General features: G+C 42.8%; 1 protein-coding gene across 4 annotated transcripts in view; it reads right to left on the bottom strand.

Moving 5' to 3' along the window:
- The window catches only part of LOC111871803 (peroxidasin), a 735,056-nt gene that overhangs the window by 456,432 nt on the left and 255,785 nt on the right, over positions 1-22,839 (bottom strand). For all 4 annotated transcript variants that reach the window (XM_023865159.2, XM_023865160.2, XM_023865161.2 and 1 more), the window contains exon 2: positions 20,915-21,055. The gene's annotated coding sequence lies outside the window, so the exon portion shown is untranslated. The remainder of the gene's footprint in view (positions 1-20,914; positions 21,056-22,839) is intronic.

Below are 22,839 nucleotides of genomic sequence, written 5' to 3'. Positions count from 1 at the left end.
TTTATCATCCGTTTTAACATAATCCTCTCGCAACATCTTTGGTCTTCTAAGTGGGGGCAAGGCAGTGCCATAGCTTAGGGGGATGTAGCCTGCTTCAGACCACGGAGGCTCGGGTTCAATCGAAGAATAGTCCATGTGAGATCTGTGTTAGACAAAGTGGCAGGGGGAAGATTTGTCTCCGTGTGCTTTGCGTTTCCCTCATCAATTATCGTTACTCAAATGCCCCATTCTCTTGTCTATCTTTCGGGATTGGTACAAGGAGCCCAATCGCTGGGGAAGTGGCAAGCTACTCAATTTCAACCCACCGCAAGAAAAATAAAATTGAAGCGATTGCTTTCCAAAAGGATTTCTCACCGAAGCTCTATAACTACCAGGCTCTTCTAATGGGACTGCAGAGACTGCTATTCGTAAGGGACTGGGTTCTATACTGAGACGGGGTACTGACTAATGTTACTGCGGTGTTTCCTTGTTTCCTTAACTCCCTGTTGTCAAGCACCGCGACGATATCTTACATCAGACCACGACCGCTTCCTTACAAATAATTTTTAACCAGCATTCTGTCTTCTGACACCGTACAGGATAAAGGCGCGTCCACATTACTCGTGCTTGTGCTCGTGTGACTCGCTATGCTCGCGAGTAATGTGGACGATATGACAAGTCACGAGACAAGCAAATTAAAATTTTAATTTAAAAACTATAGCCAATAAATTAAAATACGACTACAGCCTATACACACTACGAGTAAATATACGGATCCTCACGCGCCGAAGCCTGGCGAACAACTGAAGTAGTGTGGACGAAGATTTACGAGCACAAGTAAAAGCCAGACGAGTCTCCCGACGAGCACAAGCCTGGCGAGCACGAGCATGAGCACGAGTAATGTGGACGCGCCTTAAGACACTGACATAAACGCACGTTCGTACAGCCCAAATACAAACAACTGTAACTTCATACACTTTTACAAGTTTTGGCTCTCAAAATAAAACCCCCCAAAATGTTCTCTTATACGTCTCCTCCAGTTTCAGCACATTCATTGCACCAGCTGAGCGCTGGTATGTGAATACAGAAGTAGTACGGACTGAAGAATTAGATATATTGACCATTTATACGCACCCCTTGGAACTACAAGTAAAAGAGCTGAGTTCAGCACTGCAAACCACGAGGACACGCTAAGCCTTCTCAATCTTCACTAGTCATATTCTGGCAACGGATTTATAATAGTCTCACTGTAACTACAGCACACATGCAGTGTTCAAATGGACTCGTCATCTTTTCTCAATAATCTTCGAGTAGCACCTCAAAGACTCACTCAATTCTAATTCAGCCGGTCTTGTATCTTCATTATATAATCTCGGGTCAGATCCAACAGAAAACACAGTTTCCATCGTTATAGCCCAAAAAATACTTCGATTGTTGCTTACATATTCGTTGGCGCGGGAACCTGTTTACAGAGTCTTTGCCTAACAATAAACGTCTATTCTGGCTCCAATATTCCAGCTTTCAGGCGTCATGTCACAATATCCTGTGTATCACAGAAGCATTCTGGAGGTCGTATGACGCGGACAACCCCTCAAGAGATCATCGTGCCACGTACCATCAGTCCACATCGCTGTCATGTACGTCTGAGCGACAACGCGCGGAATTATACACTACGTGCTGTTCCAAGAAACCAAGCGTTTGTGCTCACGTTTCTCGCTTATTTACCCAATTTGAATAATCTCGGTTGGGATGCCGACTGTATCTTCAATGAGATTTCTCAATCGCCCAAGGGCAACACTGGTGCCCAGCTTCAAAACAAACCACGACTCTTTCTTTACACGTAATTTGGAAATATTCACTATCTTCTAATGGACTGACACTCTATCTACCTATCTTCCTACCTACCTACCCACATACCTCTCTGCCTGTATATCTATCTGTCCGTCTCCCCGTCCATTCACCCACCTACCCACTCAACCACCCAACTACCTACCTACCTACCTAACCTACCTATCTATGGCTCCAGAGTCCTCTGTTGAACCTTGGCAACTTTTTCAGTTCCATAATCCTATTTACATTCGGTAGGACTCCTTGGACGGGGGTCTGACCCTATAGTCTCTAAAGTACAATGTTAAAAAGATTTGTCTGAATCACCAAGTCCTGAAGTGGACGTGCCTGTTACTATTTGGCACAACTTATAGGAACAAGTGTCCTACTCCCCTTCCTGAATCCTCAGAACCCACTGCTTAGCCCAAGAGAGACAGCATGATTGTCTGCTTATATCGCATTATCCCGTAAGAGTGGTCACTTTAACACGTAGCAGAGAACCTACAATGCAGTCCCTTTGATGCCCATTGCGTCTCCACTAAACTGAGAGAGGTAGCACTAACCCCACGACAAACTAAACAGAACTGCCTTCCGCAGTTGCCACAAGATGGGATTCTGTAGGAAGTCCATCTGCGGTCTGAGGGCCTTCCAGCAGACGCCGGAACATTCATCGTGAGTCCATCGTGCGATTAACTGTTCATTTGGCCTTCGACAAGTAACGGATCCCGTAAGAAAAGCCGGTTGTCCTAACAGATGTGTTCGTTCCTATCTCCAGTAATTTCAAGCGAATTTAGTACACTCTTTAAAACATGCCATATTATATTCATTCTCCATTCCTATCACTTCATGGTACATATTACTCCCTTTTCATTTCAATATCCTCTGCAGGCGACATGCCCTTAAACAGCAGCCGACTCAACAGATCAACATATCTGCCTATCTACTAGACAGGGTTTAATCCATTTCACGGCGTTTTCTTCTGCCCTTTACGGGTGCACTTCTCTGTTACATCATCAGATTCCAGTCGCTTCATTTTCCCGTGTTATGACCTCGACAAAACTCGTATAAAAGTTGCTTCCCCACTCCTCCGCTTACGCCTCTGCCCTGAAGAGGGGGGGGGGAGCATGTCCCGCCGATATGTCGGATTGCACGTTGTTACGTGTGAGAAGAGCGTATTCCTCTTAGCCAGAGTTCTGAGAAGTTCAAACCCAACTTATATAATACATTTGAAATTTTGTAAAGCAACATTATTACCAGGAGGCACGCGGTAGCGTAGCTGGTTGAGGCACTATGCTACAAGCCGGAAGGTCGCCGGTTCAAGTCCCGATGAGGTTACTGGATTTCTTTTTCAATTGACCTAATCCTTCCAGCCGTACTATGGCCCTGGGGTCGGCTCAGCTTCTAACAGAAATGAATACCAGGAATTCATTAAATAATTTTCCTGGGGAGTAAAGCGCGGCCGGCGCGTAAGGCTGACAACCTCACCGCCATCTTTGAGCCTATTGTCTAGAAAATGTGAGACCCCAAACGTCTCACAACCCTATGGGCCTCCATGGCCTGTTACAGGGATAGCTTTACTTTTTTATAATATTATTACCAACTTTGTTACACGGGAGTGAACATCGTGCAATTAAACAGACACACCCATACAAAGATCAAAATCAGTAATCGTAAGAGTCTTTGGGAAATTCAAATACTCCAGTAGACTGGACCATATTTAAGCAGTGATACTGGGAGCGAACTCAAATTCAAATTAGTATAAATAAAATAAACTTAAAATGAACGTAGACACAATTGGATAAATATGTAATGACTGATGAAATGATACAAAGTAAGTAATTGTATCCCTGTAACAGACCGTGGAGGCCCATGGGGTTGTGAGATGTTGAGGTTTCCACATTATCTAGACAATCGGCTCACAGATGGCTGTGAGGTTGTCAGCCTTCGCGCCGGCCGCGCTTTACGCCCCCAGGAATATTCCTGGTACACATTTCTGTTAGAGGCTCAGTCGACCCCAGGGCCATAGTGCGGCTAGAAGGATTAGGTCAATTGAAAAAGTCCACCTCATCGAGATTCGATCCCGCGATCTTCCGGCTTTTAGCATAGTGCCTCAACTAACTACGCCACCGCGGAGATTAGTGCAAAGATACTGAAACAAATTATGCTGTATAAAAGAAAAGAAAATGGAAATAAGGAAGACCTGGGAAAGTGGGACGAATTTGTGAAACAGCATAAGGTTAGGAATAGAAAGCAACATGTGAACACACTCGATCAGACAGGAAGACACCCATAAGTAGCAAACGATGCATTAGGGTCTCTGGTTTCTAAATTTAGTTCAGGCAATTTTGATTTCACACGAGTCACGCAACTTGGACTTCGAATCTAATGTCACGTGAACCACTTGTAGTTCAATACGATTTCTTGTTACCGCGAAAGTGGCATCGATTTCTATTTAGTTTCGGGTACAATCTTTCTGTTCTAAGTTAGATATTCATGAGAGGGGTTTAAGGGAACAGCATGTTGCACACTCACTGATACACTGAATTTACGAGAATTAATAAATACTCAACAACGCTATTCTCCCACTCATTATTTTACTAAAACTGGGTGCGAACTGAGAACATTTGTCCCTCAGTAATTTCAGCAACTGTCACCAAACTAACGCCTCATGTCCTGAAACGCCAAACCGTCCGACTCACACTGTTATGTTGGTAATCAACATTATAACGGTCTAGAGAAATGAAGTATCAGTCAGTAAGCATATTTTATGTTTGCAATAAACATTACATTGCACACGGCGACTGATATTTATAGTTCCCTACGTCGGTATAGTGACCGTCTCTGTGGTCTAGTGGTCAGAGTCTTTGGCTAGAGATCCAGAGGTCCGGGTTCGATTCCCGGCGCTACCAGATTTTCTGTGACGTAGTGGGTCTAGAATGGGGTCCACTCAGCCTCGTGAGGATAATTGAGGATCTATTTCAAGGAAATAGCGGCTTCGGTCTAAAAAACCTAAATTAAAGGCCTTGGGGATCAGTTGCGCTGACGCTGCGACACCCTCTATCCACTAAAGTTGACACTAACTTCGCCGAAAAGAGGCGGTGGCTCGGTCGGTATAAGTCGCTTGCGGACTAAAAACCACGGAGTTTCTTTTACGTCGGCATAGTGTGACTTAATAGAAAGTGATACAGGAATGTATAAATTTAACTGCATTTTCGTGACAGCAAAGCGCCGTAATTTACTGTGCAATGTAGCATTTTCTCTCGGCTCGTTCGAGAATACATCGCGGAGCATTAGGGTCCCCCGGAACACAGTTTGAGAAACACTACGACACTGCAACAGCATAAAGAGATCTCAGTATCAAACTGCTTCACTTGTTTCCTGACAAGGGTTTGTTCAGTTCGGTAAATCGTTGCAGCTGACTGTGTACGGAACATTAGACATCGTGTAATAACCAACGACACAAAACGTTCTAAATACAGACGTCCGACAAAACGGAATCGTAAACTCCATTCTCTGCTCCCGCCGGTATATCTTCTTCCGGCTGAGCAACTACGGTTCGGAATGAAAATGTAGACGCCGCTTCAAGCGCCTTTATGTCGCACCCTGTGCATTTCTTCCGACTTACAGTTTCCGAGTAACAGGAGTTCGGCCAGTGTAGTGTGACTCGGATAAAGGAAGGGAGACCGAAGAACAGAGGTTCAGTTCTCGGCACAGGTAAGAACTTCTGTCATAACCGCTCTCTCGGCTTCTGGTTCTCCGTTTCATCCATCCTCGTATCAGAGGGCTGCGAGGAGGCATTTTGGGTGTGAAGGTATATCTCCACTCCCCATACGTACAGTCATAGCTTATTGCTTAATTAAGCAAAGGGACAACTTGTTTGCTTCTACATATTACCAGTATATACAGCACGAAGAATTCCGTGTTTCCCCCAAAACAAATTAAGAAACAAAACAAATAAAACTTCGTGGTCTTAGTCCGTAAGCAAACTATAACGACCGAGCGACCGCCGATTATCAGCGAAGTTAGTGCCAGCTTTAGCGGATAGAGGGTGTTACGTTGTCAGAGCAATGGATCCCCGTAAATCTCGGTTTTATAGACCGGAGCCGCTATTTCCTTGTAATGGCTCCTGAATTATCCTCACTGGGCTGAGTGGAACCCTTTCCAGACCCACTACATCTCAGAAAATCTGATAGCGTTAGGAATCGAACCCAGGACCTCTGGGACTTTAGCCAGGAACTCTGACAACTAGACCACAGAGGAGGTACCCAAAACAAATTCAACTATAATAAAATCTTACATGTACATCAGATGCAGCTGACGAGGTTTCATTTCCTACAAAGTGAACACTGTTCGATTCTGTCTCTACCCTTTCCAGATCAAAAGTGGAAACTGAAGACAAGGAACGAAGCCCAAGCAGGGAGCAGCAGATGTTGCTAAAGAGCGCTCACAAACACTGCGTAATTCACAAGGCAGGCATGAAGCAGTTCTTCGGCAGGATAACGACATTCGTGAAGTAAGGAATATTCAGTTTATTCGCAGCACGTTCCTCCAAAACGTCGGTACACATCTACCAAACTAGAAGCAGTCAGTAAAGTTTTAGTCGCCGTCATGGGAACCCCACATTTCTCAGAACCATCCTCCGTCTGCGCCTTCATACGCAGCAACCTGCAGTGCACACGTATGCTTCTGTTTCTGTAAGTCTCCACTGAGCTCCTTCAAAAGCAAACCGATAAGAAACAGTCGGTGCAAAAGAGACGGAGAGACCGAAATTTATAGCTGCTCATTTCGAGGTCTTTGCTCAGCAATATGCCTACTTGCCACAATACGATCATCGAACCCAGCGGGACACGAAACAAAGACTGTGCTGGCGAGGACCTACAAAAATTTACCTGTCCAGGCTGACCTTGACTGCGTTACCTTGGACAAGAAATCCATTATTTCAGACCGCTCTTGGTCGCTCGTTATATGTACAATTAAAGCCTGCACGTAGGACGTGAGCGTGACCATTTGGCCTCTTAGAGAGCACCCCGTTAGTTTGCCGAGTATACCGCTAGAGTAGTGTGATTTAGAAGACAATCTCCATAAATCACTTGGAACTTATTCAGAACTGTTAGAGCATTTTCTGAGAAGACAGCCATTTTGTTTTGGAAGACTATCTGAATGTCTTCTATTTTTCGAGATAGAATTCAACTGACAACGTCGTATGGTGGACAATAACTTAAAAAGAAAACATGAATAAAATTCGCTCAAACCTTTCAGGCACTACCGAGGCATACACGCATCCATTTTTCCATGCAAATATACACGCATGTACGCGCTCGCAGAGAGAATGATGGAACTCCAGAAACCAGTTTTTAGCATTAAGGGATACTGAAAAGGTTTTGGTAATTAGGGATGCTAGAGATGTGTAAATCAGTAAAATATAATGTTCGATTTATCTACCACTACAATAATTTCTCATACTTCATATTTGGTAAAGTAAATATTGAAATTACTTCGTTCCTTAGGAAACTTAAAAGTATACCTACAATTCTTGGGGTTAGAATGTACTCACTCCGCATGATGAGGTATGGTTCTCCGTGAACCAAACAAAAATATTTTTTTCAATCACTCAATAATACTCAGATTCAATTTTATTTCTTAACGCTACATGTTTCGATCCTCATGGGACCATCATCAGGCAGTATCTATATATAATACGACTAAGGTTATTTGATGCTACAATACTAGTTCATATTGTGGTGCAACGCGTCCTTATTATAAAAGATAAGCCTTAAGTTACATTGTGAGAATTCCAATATATTAATATTGACAAAATATTAGAAATATACAAGGAATTTGTATTTAAAAATTGTGGAATATAAAGTGAAATTCCTCGTGTAACGTCGAAGTTCCGTTGTTGTGTGGAATGTCACGTGAATCCACGTTAAGCGTCTCGCAGTGCGGAAGTTATTTCGCCCGCGGTTGTGCTTTGTTAAATCTACAAAAAGTATTATCTGTAACTACAAGTATTATATTTTTGGACATTATCCATCGTCTTGTCTATAGACAAGATAATCTACAAAACATAATACTTGTAGCAATATACCAACGTCACGAATTGTCAGATCTTAATCATGCGTAACGTTTTATGGGGGTTATTTGGTATTATATGAGTGGCCATGAAATATTATTGTAATTACTTATGTATTTATCGACTCTATTACTTTGGGGATGTTTTGGTGTGTTAGTATTATATGCCATATATCATCTTGGGTATGACTCGTAATATATTGCCTGTAAAGGGTAAATGAAATGACAGTTAATATTATTAAGTGAGGTTTAAATGGTGTGCTAATGGGTTAGATGTTCAATGAAGTTATAATTATGAGTATTACTTACTATCGTAAACATGTATGTGCATTGCTTCTGTGTGGGCGTTGTGTATGTTGTGGCTTGGTGGGTTGGTGGCGTTAGGGTTGGCAAGAGGGGGATTGAGGGGTGGGTGTATTCACTCCGTTGTCTACCGACTCTACTCACATTCATAGACCACGACATACCTCAGGCGGTTAGTCGCTGGTTTCTCACCACGACGGTCCGGGCTCGAGTCCGGGTCTGTTCATTTGGGATTTGTGGTGGACAAAGAGGAGCTGGAGCAGGTTTCCCTTGTTAATCTTCATTCCACTAATTGCTCCACAATCACCATCGTCTATGGTTCGTACAATAGGCCAGTAGTGGCCGCAGCACCAAGTGGACTCAGTCTCACCCCACTAAGAATAATACAAAAATAAAAATAGTTTCTACATAGAAGCAGAAAACCTTGCTGAAGATCCTACCTCTATGTAAACAGTCTATACCGGAATTTACTAATGCCAGATGCGCGTGTATATATTCCGTGGTTTTCCTTCGCTTCACAAGAAGAATGTGGAACGGACGTTGGTCGCCCATACAGACACACTACTTATTCAGTATCCACAGGGATTTCACCTCTTCACGCCTAGCTACAGGTGTACGTAAGCTAAGCAGTTAAAAAGAGCACAATTAAGTGTCCTATGAAAGCGACCTGGCTTTTAGCACATCAATGGAGAATCTCTGTTAACAAATCCAATATTCTGGATGCAGTGCATTTTCTACAGGTGCACACAGAGAAGGCGGCAGGCTTTAAAATTCTTTGTAATATAAAACTGAAAATGGGGCCATCCGTCATTTACCGCGAGTTATTTGAGCTTGAGGTCTACATAAATCTTTGCTTAATGTTTCATGTAGTCATGTAACTCAGCAAACCTTGCAAAATAGCTTGCTATTTTCAGTTCTCCTCCCGAAGACAGAGCTATTGATAAGCAATGACACTAATTCCCTTACCACAAATGAAAAACTGACTGGCAAGCCCGCAGCCAGTGACTCTACATGTTGCGCTTAACTTCTTAAAGAAATAATCTGTTTACATCAAAATTTAAAAATATATTTCAAAACTAACAGTAGGCGTGAGTAAGCAGTTGTTAAGGTCGTGCCAAGGCTCAGGCAGCTAGTGCCACCTTCCTACTGCGGCGCCTCGGATTCGACTCCAGGTCAGGTTATATATGAATTGTGGTAGTCGAAGTGACACTGGGGCAGGTTTTCTCTGAATTCAATGGGTACCGCTTATTGTGATCACTCCGGGCCATGGCTTAGTTGATAACAATATCCGGTGGTAGAGTTATATGGTTGTTCAGCGTTATTTATTGATGCAGAGCGGAAATGTGTATATAGAAGTGTGGAAGGAGAGAAGGAAAAGTTTAAAATTCAGCAGTATTGAGTACTCATATTTCAAGATGATTGTCCATTTGTCTTCGAGAAAGCCATCAATAAATACACGTATGAGAGCAGACATCTGCTCAAGCTGGTTTTTAGCTCGCGGATTTCTTATACCCTGAAGATGGAGGCGATACGTTCCTCTGAAACATCGGTTAACATACTGCGACATATTCCAGAAGACGGCATTTTTTCAAATATAAAATTATCATTATATTTCTGGAGATTAATGCAAAAAAACAAGACTTAGATAAAACTCTTCTAAAGTTGACTGTCCATCGCATTTTCTGAGAACGTCTTTAATGAAGGGTTCGTATCCGTGTCAGAGTTCAAGAACAAACCGGGATATTTGTGAAGGCAGCGATAAAAGAACCCGAAGCGCTGGTTACAAGAAACGTCGTTTTCTATATTAGCATAGTTTGATGTGGACTTCATAAAAATGATAACATAACACAAATTATAATATTATGTGTGATTATAATAGGCAGCATCTGCTTACTTCGGTTTCCCCTGCCAATTCTCATTCCACTGACTATCCATACTTCATATCATCTAAGGTGGTTCAATGGGTCCACTACTGGTCGGGGTGCCAAGTGGACTCAGTCTCACCCCAACCCACGCATAAAAATCATATCTTTGCAGTCCAGTGCACTTTACGATCAAGAGCCTTACGTAAGGAAGGGGAGATCTGAGACCTGTCATTCGGTAAGGGAGCTGGAAAAATATGTTTCGGGTATTATGATCCTGCAACCCACTTTATGCAGTTTGTAGCAGCGGAAGGGAAAGTGTTTCACTTACATTTGTGCTACGATCTCGGATCTTAAGGCCCGCAGATTCCACGCTCTGCATAGGCTCACGTCTCCGTGGCGTACAGCCCTGAAGAAACGTACACAATCATGCATATCCTTCACATTTCGGCCCCAAATACCTCATTCTGCAACGTACTTATTGCCAGCAAGTAACTGAGGAAGCAGCACAACTGTGACGTCAGGGAGGACAGAGTCCCACTTGACAGGCATATATCATTCACTTGAAACTTTGCATTAAAACTTCGGGAACATTCGAGCCTCTCCGGGAATTGAGGGAAGTAAGGATGTGGGGAAGCATCGGAAGCTATGACGGTGGGAATCAATACCACGGTCCCCGCACGAACAGGGTTGGGCGGGCCGGTAGCCTGATGTCTCGTTCCCTGCATAGGTAATCAGCATATTACCATTGATTGTCCTTCAGTGTGACAGCGCTTATCGTGTCTGCGTGAAGTCACCATACACGTGGCGCAATTTTCTGCCAATCTCAGAGTTTTGTTCGTTATCTTAGTTTTGAGCTTAAACATAGAAAGCTCTGCCGCTCTTTGAATGCGGAATTATTGCTTAAACACATTAATGTAGGCTTGTGATATTAACAATTAACGCTCTAATAAAATCTGAGCCTTCAGTGAGGTTCAAGCCAAAGTCCGCATGGGGCAAGACCGTCACTGAACAAGTAGGTTCATTCGGTATTAAATTAAGCGCAAGTTACCACCCAAGCATACCCTGTTTATTGCCTACATTTCTGTAGCAGAGCCCCCGAAATATTTCGGTTTTACAAGACCATCATCAGGAGGTAAATCTTATTAAAAATCTTTAGAATTCTTCATATAAAGCCTTAAAATCTTTAACGTTAAAATATCTTACGTACTTTATAGATGAACGTAAACGTTTACACATATCTTGTATATGAACAATAAAACACATTAGCTATATATAACTATAAATTCACCATTCACTCATTTTCGTAGAAAATGCAGTTGGATAATGCATTAGTGACGTAATAAATCAGAGTAATGATGAAATTTTTGATGATTTTTATGATTGTAATGAGTGCATTCCGATTAATTTGCATGTATACAAACACTGGGAGGCCAAAGACGAAGGGTGCCGTAGCCCCTGATCGGAGAGGGAAAATAGGATGACGCTCGACTATAAACATGAAACCTCTAAAGCAGACAAATTGAAAACGAGGTAATGGCTATATCGCATAACAAGTGCCTGCGAGACGTCATCCATCACTCTCCGCTGAGTGCTTTGCATATTGCAATGATGACACGCAAAACGCATGTACAAACAAGCAATGTAGTCTTCACTACAGCCTTTAGCCGGTCAAACAAGGACATGACTACATTAAGACAAACTGCTTACTGTGTGTGGGGGGAGGTGTACGGTTGAGGCATCTGTGAGGGCGGAAATAAAGAAATTAGTACAAAAACCTTATACGTACTTCAAGTAATAACAAATTTAGACAAAGAACATTACGTGATTCGAAGACATGACTGTAGGGCTGCGCCATAGCTCAAGCGGTTAGTCGCTGGCTTCCCACCGCGGCGGCCCGGGTTCGATCCAGGTTCTGGTCAAGTGGGATTTGTGGTGGACAAAGTGGCGATGGGGCAGGTTTTCTCCGAGTACTTTGGTTTCCCCTGCCAATCTTCATTCCACCAATTGCTCCATAATCAGTCTAACCCATCATCTGGGGCTGGTACAATAGGCCAGAAGTAGCCGCAGTACAAGGGACTTAGTCCCACCCCACTAGCAATAAAAAAAAAGACAAAGAACAAATTTTTGAATGCAATATTTGGATATGAGGAACGAACAAATAAGTTTGGGAAGCTGCATATTGAGAAAGTCGGTAACTACAAAACCTGCAAGAGATTTAAATCCATTCATTAAACAAGGCGCAGAGGTGGGCGCAACGCGAACTGCGTAGGCGGGAGATGAGAAATGGGGCATAAATATAAGAGGCCATATTATATTTAAGCATCCCGTTGCACTATACACTTCTATATGTAATAATACAAATGCCGTCGTGAATGCAACAATTTATTTGGTTGTAGATTAATACAAAAGTACTAAAGACGAGCAGGGACACACAGAGGGAGCTTGCACAGAACAATACATGAACGGTGCTGGAAACAAGAAACAGCCGCTGCAGCACATGTAGACACAGAGTGGGTGTCCCTGGTATTTAAAACTTTAAATTTTAGAATTTTTAATTTTAAACTATAATCTTAAAATAAAATTGACGAGCGTGTGTTGGCGAGATTTTAAAACAAAACTGACAGGCTGATGTTTTAGATTTTGGACTGTGTGCAATGTGACAGCTACGTAGTGAAAAATACATCTGATGATGGCCAGTTACCGCCGAAACATGTAGTGTAGAGGAAGGAAAAGACAAAGATCTTCAACCAAATAAATTCTTGCATTCACGACGGCATTAGTATTATTACATATATAAGAGGCCGTGTTTGAGACACAGACATAGATGAGAGGATAATATTAAAACTCATCTTATCCTTGTCGCAACTAATGAATTTAGCCGCTGGTTTCTCGGCCTCGAGGCCTGGATTAATGCCTAAGGGAGGCTATAGGAGATATGTGCGAGGCGATCTGGCAGTGTGGCGGGGTTCATCTTCGAGCAATTCAGTTTTCCTCTGCCATTTATCAGTCTACCAGTGCTCCACTCTCTCATCTTTCATTCGGGCGGGCACAGTGGGCTCATTTGTGAGCTAAGTACCTGGGGACTCAGTCTGACCTCACCGAAAGAATAAAAAATTATCTTCGAGAAAGAGGGTAGGAAAAGGGGCACTGGATTTATTTAGCTCGGGATAAATCTGATGGCGGACTTTTGCGAAAGTGGAACTGAACCTTCGACTTCCATAAAGGAGGGGAAATTCTGGCCTAACACTATTTGGCATTAACTTCACCGACAAGTGGCCGTCGCTCTGTAGGTATAGTTCGCTTGCGTACTGCAGGCCACGGAGGAAGGAATGTCCTAAAGGACCGAAACATGTAGCACGAAATTATTTAATAAAATCAAAATGATTTACAGATAATTTAATTCAATAAGTTATTTATTAAAAGTAAAAAGTTGCGATCGACAAACATATTTACATATTAGGTTTTCATATCTTTCCTTCGGATTGCACGGGGCTTTACAACTGGCTCATTGCTAATTAATGTAATGCTGTTTGGCAGCAAACTCACAACTACTTCTTCAGCACCCTCCGCCCTTTTTGGGTGTATAATCTATCTTTCTTCGAATAGTACCCGGCCCGCTATGACTCCATCCTGGTCTAGCCATCTCTATTAAGATTTCCCATGCTTTTAAATCCCCTAGATCCAGGTTACGGTGTTTTCCTTGGTAGGGCATGTTCTCTAGATTTTCCTGTAACAATATTAATTTGTAAGTTTCCTGTAACATCTTCTGCATTGCAACTTTCATCTCGGATATGAACTCCTGTTACTGATATCTGAAAGCCAATTTCATGAGCTTCGACCGTTCCTTTACTGTTTTTATACGCCTGTACTGTCTTTGCATAATTCTGTTTCCTGTCATTAAGTCACTGTAAATCTCCCCCTTCAGAGCAAATTAAATATAATTTATATTTCATATAAATTATTGTGAGGAGAATTTAATTAGTCACCGTATTTACTGCAGCCACTTGTTACTATAAGGGAAAATGAAACGAAGTGCCATGTGTGTTTCACTTCAGAAACGGATTATAATTACGTCATATAAATCCTATCTAGGCTGAAACCTGTTTCAAGAGCTTCTTCCATGAGAACCTTGTCTTTCTCTGTTGCTAGAATTAATTACTTGATGCGTTTCATTAAGGTGTGTCGCCCATCTTGACTGCGTTCCGTGTGAGTCGAAGCGCGAACTAACACGAAGGACGTTTCGACAAAGTGAGCAGTACTTCCCCACCCACGTTATTGACTCAAGGGCATGAAGTGGGTGGCGCCACAGTCTCAGTCTCCTGATGCTATTGTAAAACGTCAGAAGGTGTCTTCACAACTTCGTAATGGGATTGCAGGGCAAGCAAATCTGAGCGCTTACAGGGAGGGTTCTCCTGGTGTGCAAAATGCTGTGTTGGATTCAGTCCGGCAATCTTGTGATTGTAACGGAGAAAGGGAGGAGTGACAGACAGAGAGGAAGTTATAGGAGCAGACATACTTGTGTGAATATTATTTTGCAATTAAAATATATGTATTTATGCAAATATAGCTTTTCATGCATTCCTTAATATTTCTTTGTCTGTCTTTAGCCTTCTTTAGTGTATTATATTCATTATCAGCCCTCCATTTGCTAACGTTTCTGGTGCTCATTTCTGTGAAAGACAAAGATATAGATATATTTTAAAGATACATAGATAATATAGTACGCGGATTCAAACCCGGCGGAGGTCGTGGAATTTTTAAGGGCGGAAAAATTCAGGGAACAAGTCCTCCGCGAGGGACTTTAAGCCGCGGGTCCCGTGTCGTAGCTTTACGGCACGTAAAAGATTCTCATGCCTCTAGGAGACCTCTGAGCAAAATTAGGCAAGTTTCCGGCCCAAGTAGTTTCCAATGCCTCTGGTAGGTGGGGGAAATATCGGGTACCGAGGGTCGACCTCGTTGGCTGAACGGGGCTGATAGCACGCGCCAGTACCGGTAGGGTATGGCGACTCGTAGAATATCAAAGTGGGACGTACAATAGACTATTAGTCGCGGTACAAGGGGAAACCCGCCCCCTCCAATAATAATAATAATAGACAGATAGACGAGGAAAAGAAAGAACAAATAAATAAACATGTTCACCATTCTCATTCCATGTGTTTTCATGGGCTAGAAACTGGACTCCGAAGGGGGCATTCTGACTGTTTCTAAATTTTGAAATTGCTTTATAGTTCAGTGTGTGAGTCCATGTGTAATGAAAGGCAAACGGATTAGACTGATCTGATGGATGGTGATATGTAAAGTTAATATGGATCTTACAACGGGTGAAGGCAATTCTCATAAATGTGAGTACATCGGGAAAGCAATATTCCAACATAAAAATGTATCTTTTAAGTAACTAAAATAAATTTGCAGTTCCCCAATTCGTGCTTCACGATAACAAGTTCGTCCTTGACACAATCACACTCATTTATGCGGTGTAAAATTACAAATTACGAAGTCTTTCAGTAAGTACTGTTCTCTGTCTTCCGTTTATTTCTTCCTTCAGAATTATTCTCAATTAGAAGAGGCCACATCTGAAGATGCAGGGTAAGACCGAGCCCGCATAGGGACTTGATATGGTGTCTACTGTTCAAGTTCCCTCACTTCACACACACGCCTTTTATTCAGAACGCTTTCAGCAACTCAGAGGACAGCATCGAGTGACTGGATGATACCGAAAAACGAACGGGAAAGGATGCGAAAGGAAGCGTTCATGACCTAATTTAAGGTAATACACAGCCAACCCTCTGCAGGGACTGAGGCAAAAGGTAAAATCGTAAAGCTATCCCTGTAACAGGCCGTGGAGGCCCATACGTTTGTGAGACTTCGAAGCTTCACACAATTTATAGAAAATAGGCTCATAGATGTCGGTGAGGTTATCAGCCTTACGCGCCGGCTACCTTTTATCCCCAGGAAGATTCTTGGTACTTATTTTATGTTAGTAGCTGAGTCGATCCCAGGACCATATTGCTGCTGGAAGGATTAAGTACCTCATCGGGATTCGAACCTACGACCTACCGGCTTGTGCCATAGTGCTTCATGTAGGTGCCCCTGTCAAAATTCGAAAAGGACACCGCGGCAATACTAGCCAGAAGTTTTCTGTTTCAGTCAATTTGGGGTCAAGAAGAGGGATTTGTGTTTTCAGCAATATTCTTGAAAAGAAACAGCGAAAGACGACCGTTAAAGAGGCCTATAAATATTTCATATTCGTTCATATAGCACACGAAACTTAGCCTAGATTAAAAGCCATCAAGTCCAAACGAACTGTGTCAAATATTCTGATTGCACTCGCGTTATTTGAATTTCAGATGTAACATTTTCTCCCTTAAAACTGATACAAAATAAACAACGAAACAACACACACGTGAGTCCTGATTTCGATCCTGCAAAGATTACAAACAAAACCAATGACAATACTTTGCTCAAATTATTGCCTAAATCCTGGGGCATAAGGAACAAGAATATCATTTTCTGAAGTGTCTGCAGATTGGTAACATTAAGCAAGAATCTTTATAAATAAATACCGATAACATTAGGAGGGAAGAAGATGGAACTGCGAACATTTCTAGTAACATACTGTAACATTGCTATCTGGAATGACATGTTCTTCGTGACGGAATGGCTGACCACCGCCTGTTTCTCCGTCCAAATGTGCATGACGGAATTGTGTTGGGAGACACTCACTGCAACAATGTATGTGGTATGTTTTCAAATTGCGGGGTGGTCTATCTGGTGAACATGGGGACAACAGTTTCTCCGGAATTATGGGAACACAACTGTGAATTGCTGCGTAACTTTGCTGGCAATGTTCTCTATCAATGTGCTCTTCAGTGACGTGTCCAAGGAACTGATGGAGTCCTACAGTACGGTGCTGAAAGTTCAGACTGTCTGTGGATAATTACGGGCCCCGCAGTCGTCACCTTTTCAAGGGGCACCACGCTTGCATCTTGATAATTTCCGTAAGATATCCCAGTCTGCCGTGAAAATTACGGACATGACTTGCCGCGCCATCTTGCTTCCACTTCCGCTTAGCATCTGCCAGGAGAACAGTGGAAAGTCGAGTAAACTCCAGCTCATTCGCATCTCTGGTTTCCCTGTTCTATTCAGGGTCTTCTACACAGCTAAATTTGTTGTTGCATTGCAACATCCGAACCCCGGGAAGGAGACAATTCGACTTGTATTAAATGACTCGTCATTCATGCAACAGTGGCACTGCGCAAGCGTTCTGTTGCCTGCTACTGTTGATAGATGGCGGAATCATATCTGGACAATCAATTTTCATGCTCCAAGAGTTTCCTGCCAGAAGTTATTCTTTACTGTCGGGGATTCTGACTTAAACTTGTCGCCAGGAACCAGCTATGTCATTATTTCCTACCTGTCCGACTTTAAGGGTACTGCTTTTACGGAAACAGCCCTTTCATCGTATAGCGAAAGTAGTTTCCCATTTGTACGCTTCACAAAAGCTGCATTAGTCGATTTCTATTGTCGCACACTTCACTTCGCTCTTCGGCGCGAGGAACCTTAACAGTATTTGGAGCCTCTTGCAGAGCAATGGAATAGGAGGGAGAACCTGGCGGCAATGGGGGAAGCTGTTAAAATGTTTCATATATAATATTTTGACATATAGATCCAATGCTACGCAACGACTCGGTAAACACAGTCCTGTGGAAGGCTACATCCATTGCTAGCCAACGGATCAGGAAAGAAGTTGTCTCAACAGTAGAGAAGCTGTGTTTTCTGCGTGGTCAGTGCCAAGGAATTAGAGGGGAGCAAAGAAAGTCGTTTGAGAGCGTTGTCAAGAAATGGGTCGAGTTCTGGAGAGGGCAGTCTAAGGTGACAGAGAAGAAATGGCAAGAAAGGAATTAGACTGTGACAAGAAGACTCCATGTGTGATCTGAAGTGATAGTGAGACTGTTATAAATCCGTTGTCTGGATACGACTGGTGAAGGCTGAGAACCTTAGTGCTCTTTCTAATGGACCAAACAGAGTAGGTGTCGCCCCCTCACCTGAGGGCGGACACATCGAGTTTCCGAAATGCTGATTTTTCTACTTTTTATAATACCGGACGATGGACAAATACCGAAAACTCCGCGAATGTTAAGTTTGCGCTTGTTCGCAACTTGGCGACATCGGGCCTGAAAATTGTCACGCTGAACTTAGACGTCTTATATCTGCCTAACTCGAATCATTCCCTATTCCCAAAACCAAAAATTATTTCAATTTACAGAGCTGATACAAATATCACTCGACTTGTGCTACCGTAATAAATATGGGACGAAATATTGTTTCTAAAGGTACTGCCTCATTTTCAGCATTGAAATGGGCATGAAAACTGAAAAATAATACAACACTTTCATCACGTTCTGTGCGACATTTCAGTTTTACAAGCTACAAACTGAGTGAAGTTTCAAACATAATGACGCACTGCCATCTAGACGGCGAATAATGCAACTAATTTTCTTTTACCTTCCTTACGTGTACTACTACAGTTAACCAGTACTCAGACACAAACCTTTGTGTTACACGTACCGTTTCGTAGTGAAGGACAGATGGAGCACAGTAGTGTGTCCAATGACATATTATTATTGTTTCGTACTCTATAGAGTCTGCGATAAAGTTTTATAAGAGAAAAATATGGCTGCATTTCAGTTTTACGCAGAGTGTTTTAATCCTTCTCGCCAAGTGGACCTCCAATTTAGCTTCTTCATAGAAGGGTGTATATATAATACATAGAAAAGATGTTCAGAAATGAAATGACTTCTCACGTCGAGGCTAAACTTTACTTCATCTAGGCAATTCGTTGAGAAGAGGCAGACAGATGTATAAAAGTAATTACAGGAGCATGCCACTGCCAACAGAACACGTCAGTTCAGAGTTATGGATTGCAGGAGTGGCCTCGAACAAATTAGGATGTTGGTTCATGTAATTTAACCGTTTCTATGGTGAGCTTTTCATCAGGAAAACATACTTTACTTTTTGTCTTCACGTTAACTTGCAATTTAAGTTAGCAAGAAGCAGCAAGTGCTAAGATTGAACGTAAAGATATGGCAGGATGTTTAATGCAGATTTCCACTGAGCCGCCCAATAGAATCCACATTCTACTTAGAGATGTCTGGCCCTGTAAATATACTGTCATGTGTATGAGTGACTCTCGAAGGGATTTTGGATTGGATACTGGATTTACTGACAACTGACACACATACCTCGGAACTACAAGTAGTTACAGGGCCTCCGCTAATCTCCAAACTTTACAAATCATGACAGTTCACGCTCTTTTCCAGCCTGCTTTTTCTTCACCAGCCGTTCCCTGGTAACGGCTTCTAACAGTGGAGATTCTTCAGCTTCCGTGCTCAAGTCCTCTCTGAATGGCGGCTCCCTTACAACTATCTTCAGACTGTCCCTGTATTTCACAGAGTTCAGTACAGAACTGACACAGTCACCCCAATTCTCTTCAAGATAACTCCCAGGCAGGGACCACCTAGTAATACCCCGCTTCCAACAGTATCCCTGTTGCTGTGTGTAGATTATTGAGCGTGTTTACTGAGCCGTTGCCTAGGTCTGGTATATTTGTCTCTCTCGCGGCTGTCGTATAGTAACCATTAGAAATACTGTCTTATTTTTCATTATTTCCATCGTCTGGTATTCTAGAAAACAGAAAACACGACGTTTCGGGAACTGGATCTGTTTCTGGCCCCAGGTGAAAGTAAGACACCTACTCAGTTGAGCCTCTTAGAAAGAGCTAATCTGAATCACTGGACCTTTCTAAGGGGCCCGTTTCTCACAAACTGGGCGTCGTAGCAACAATAGGCAAGGCATGAAGCTGCTCCTGTTGGAGAGCAAATCCACGTGTAAATTAACGGTTTCGGATACTGTTACAGCCTCCCCGTCGCAGATGTGAAAGCTGCTGGAGGTTTTCTTTTTGTTGCGTAGTTGTACACGTGAATTCGGATACCGCGGCTGACTAAACTGGATACAAGTCTAGATCGGTGGTTATTTGAAGACAGCGTTTAGCTGGTAAGGGGTTGCTGTACAGGTAATTATCAATAAATTCTGGCATGTAGATCCGTTCCTATGCAACGACCGCGAAATAAGCTACTAAACAACGACTGTCGTTAGGTAATGGCTGAGTGGCATTCACGTGGGAGCCACAACAGATACGAACGCATCAAAGGCACATCAACAGAGGAAAAGTGTTTTCTGTGTGGGCCGTGTCGAGATGCTATAAACAGGACAAATGAGGAGTGGAAGTTAAGAACCCTGTGTGGAGGCGAGAGCCAGTAGCAATTGTGAACGACACACAAATCCTCTCGTCAGAGGGGATGTTACGTAAGGACTATGACAGCAAGTTTTCAGTTGAAAGAAAATTGCTGATCGTGGGTTTCAAGAGGCACGTCTCCATGACGAACTGACTGGCGGCAAACCGCCAGACGCAAAGTTATTCTGACTCTCATTCTGACTATGGAAGTGAAGAGATGGTTGGCGAGTTGATCAGTAGGAGGACCGCTGAAGTCCGGACGTTGTGAGTTCTTACTGCGAGAAGCTGGTAGCTGAGGCCGGGGAGAGTTTGGGAACCCATAGGAAGGGGAACGTCTGTCGTTGGAAGCAGCTACTAAGCAACGGCAGTGAAGATGTGACTGTGGACATTAGTATGTGTGTGTAACAGTGTACAGTAACGTTTAATCACGCGCTGTATCAAAAAGTCCAATAAATGCGGTCATCAATCCAAACTCCGTCTATAGTCACAGTCAAATAAGGGAATAACATATGTGCCTTATATAGCTTATACTCATCCATGCAACACGTGTCTCATTAAGTGAAAACTACTTTACCTCAATGCGGACACCGTTTATTTACGTAGCACAGTCTGAAGTATGAAAACGTGACGCTCGAAACAATTTCGGAGCGGTGGAGCTATCTGTTGACTTTCCGGGGCACTGAATTTGCTGTACCCACGCCACCGTGCCAGATTACTGAAACAGAAAAGAGAAAAAAAGCTCATCAGTGTTCTTATGCATGACTGCGGAAAACATGAACACCAGCAATCAGCATATTTGCTATTAATATCAACGCAACAACACAAAGGGTATACAAGTCGTTCCGTGTAATTACTTAGTGCAGTTTGCAAGCTTCTTCTGTGATAGAGCTGAGTTCGATCTCTACTTTTACAATACTTTAACCCAATTCAATCCCCCCCCAAATTGAAAAGAGTTCGATCTCTACTTTTACAATACTTTAACCCAATTCAATCCCCCCCAAATTGAAAACTGTATTTATCCGAGATCCATTTATTTCCATACCATTTGCACCTACTTCTCCTTATAGTGAAATTGAATTTTTCCATTCGTGCTATATATCCAACCAAACTTACCATGCTTCATCTTATCAGCCTTACATTACCAGGCAAGAAGTGAAAATTATGAAACTTTTCATTACATATTTGTATGGTACAGGCTGAGCCGACCACAGGGTTACAATTCCGGAGGAAAGATTAGTTCAATTGAAAAATCTAGTAACCACATCGACAATCGAAACCGCGACCTTCTGCCTTGTAGCCTAGTGCCTCAACCAACCACGCTACCGCATGCAACATATGAGAATTAGGTTGGGTAATATAAATAAGCATCTCACAAATTTGAAACATAGCGCTCAGTACCAAATGTGACGTTTCGTCGATAAAGTCAGCAATATTATAGAAGCTAGCGCATACAAATTTATATGTTTCCAGTTTATATGTGAACGTAATTTTGATCTGTTACTATCATCATTCAAGAAGTTCTGAACTTTGTCCTTTTTCGAAGAACTTATTACCTACTTTTTTTTCCATCAATTTATCCTGCAGCTTCTGAAAAATAATAAAAACATTTACTAGCAGTACAGTTTCGATTTGAGGACAAGGCTTGGCCCACTTTATCTCCCCTGATCAATTGTGAACATCCCTAACTGCAAACCGGAAGTTACATCCCTGACACGATCAGAATCGACAGAGAACGTAAAATCACTTTTGGTACTTTGGAAGCCCTACTTTGAAGATTTGTAGTTTGTGGGTGCTAAGGCACAGCTCAACTCCACTCATTATATTCAAATAGCCCCTGTTTTATAGGCGACGTGAGAGACAGCTCACGATGGGACTTGACTCGGTCTACCGTCTCTTAATACCATGTCGGGTGGAGCCTATCGCTTGGTGATGAATGAAGATGAATGACTTAAGATGGTGGAACGGCGACAATCTCCAGCACACTGAAAACTACTTTGTAACCACGGCGTTCTTTGTCGACTGGTATCGCAGACTCGATCTGCTGCAGAACCGCTGTCCTCTGCAGCAGTCATCCCGTTCCTGCTAACACTTCTATATAAGAAAAGGGTTACGGTAAAATGATTTACTGCGGCATTCATACTTGGCTTTCGAAACCACATTACAACTGTGCCATGATGGTTGTCCCTGTGCTTAACTAATTAAGCACTACGCCATACGCCATTAAGACGTATGGGGGGGGGGTTATAGACCCACATTTTTCTTGGCCTCGGCAATACCTGGAAGTGAGTGGTCAGTTTCACGCTCCGGCCACTTTACCCCCCCGGGAGGAGGACAGGAGTTTGGGTGAACCTCAGAGCCGGTCTGGACGACGTGGAGAAGAAAAAATCTTGACCCTACCGAGACTCGAACTGCAACCCCTCGGTCGTCCAGCCCGTAGCCAGTCGCTATACTGACTGCGTTATCCCTTATCACTTGAAGGCCCATATTGAAATAAACGTG

This window comes from Cryptotermes secundus, unplaced genomic scaffold (assembly GCF_002891405.2).
Source record: "Cryptotermes secundus unplaced genomic scaffold, Csec_1.0 scaffold873, whole genome shotgun sequence".
Lineage (NCBI taxonomy): Eukaryota > Metazoa > Arthropoda > Insecta > Blattodea > Kalotermitidae > Cryptotermes > Cryptotermes secundus.
The sequence above is the reverse complement of the archived record's forward strand: the minus strand, read 5'-3'. Positions and strand labels throughout refer to the sequence as shown.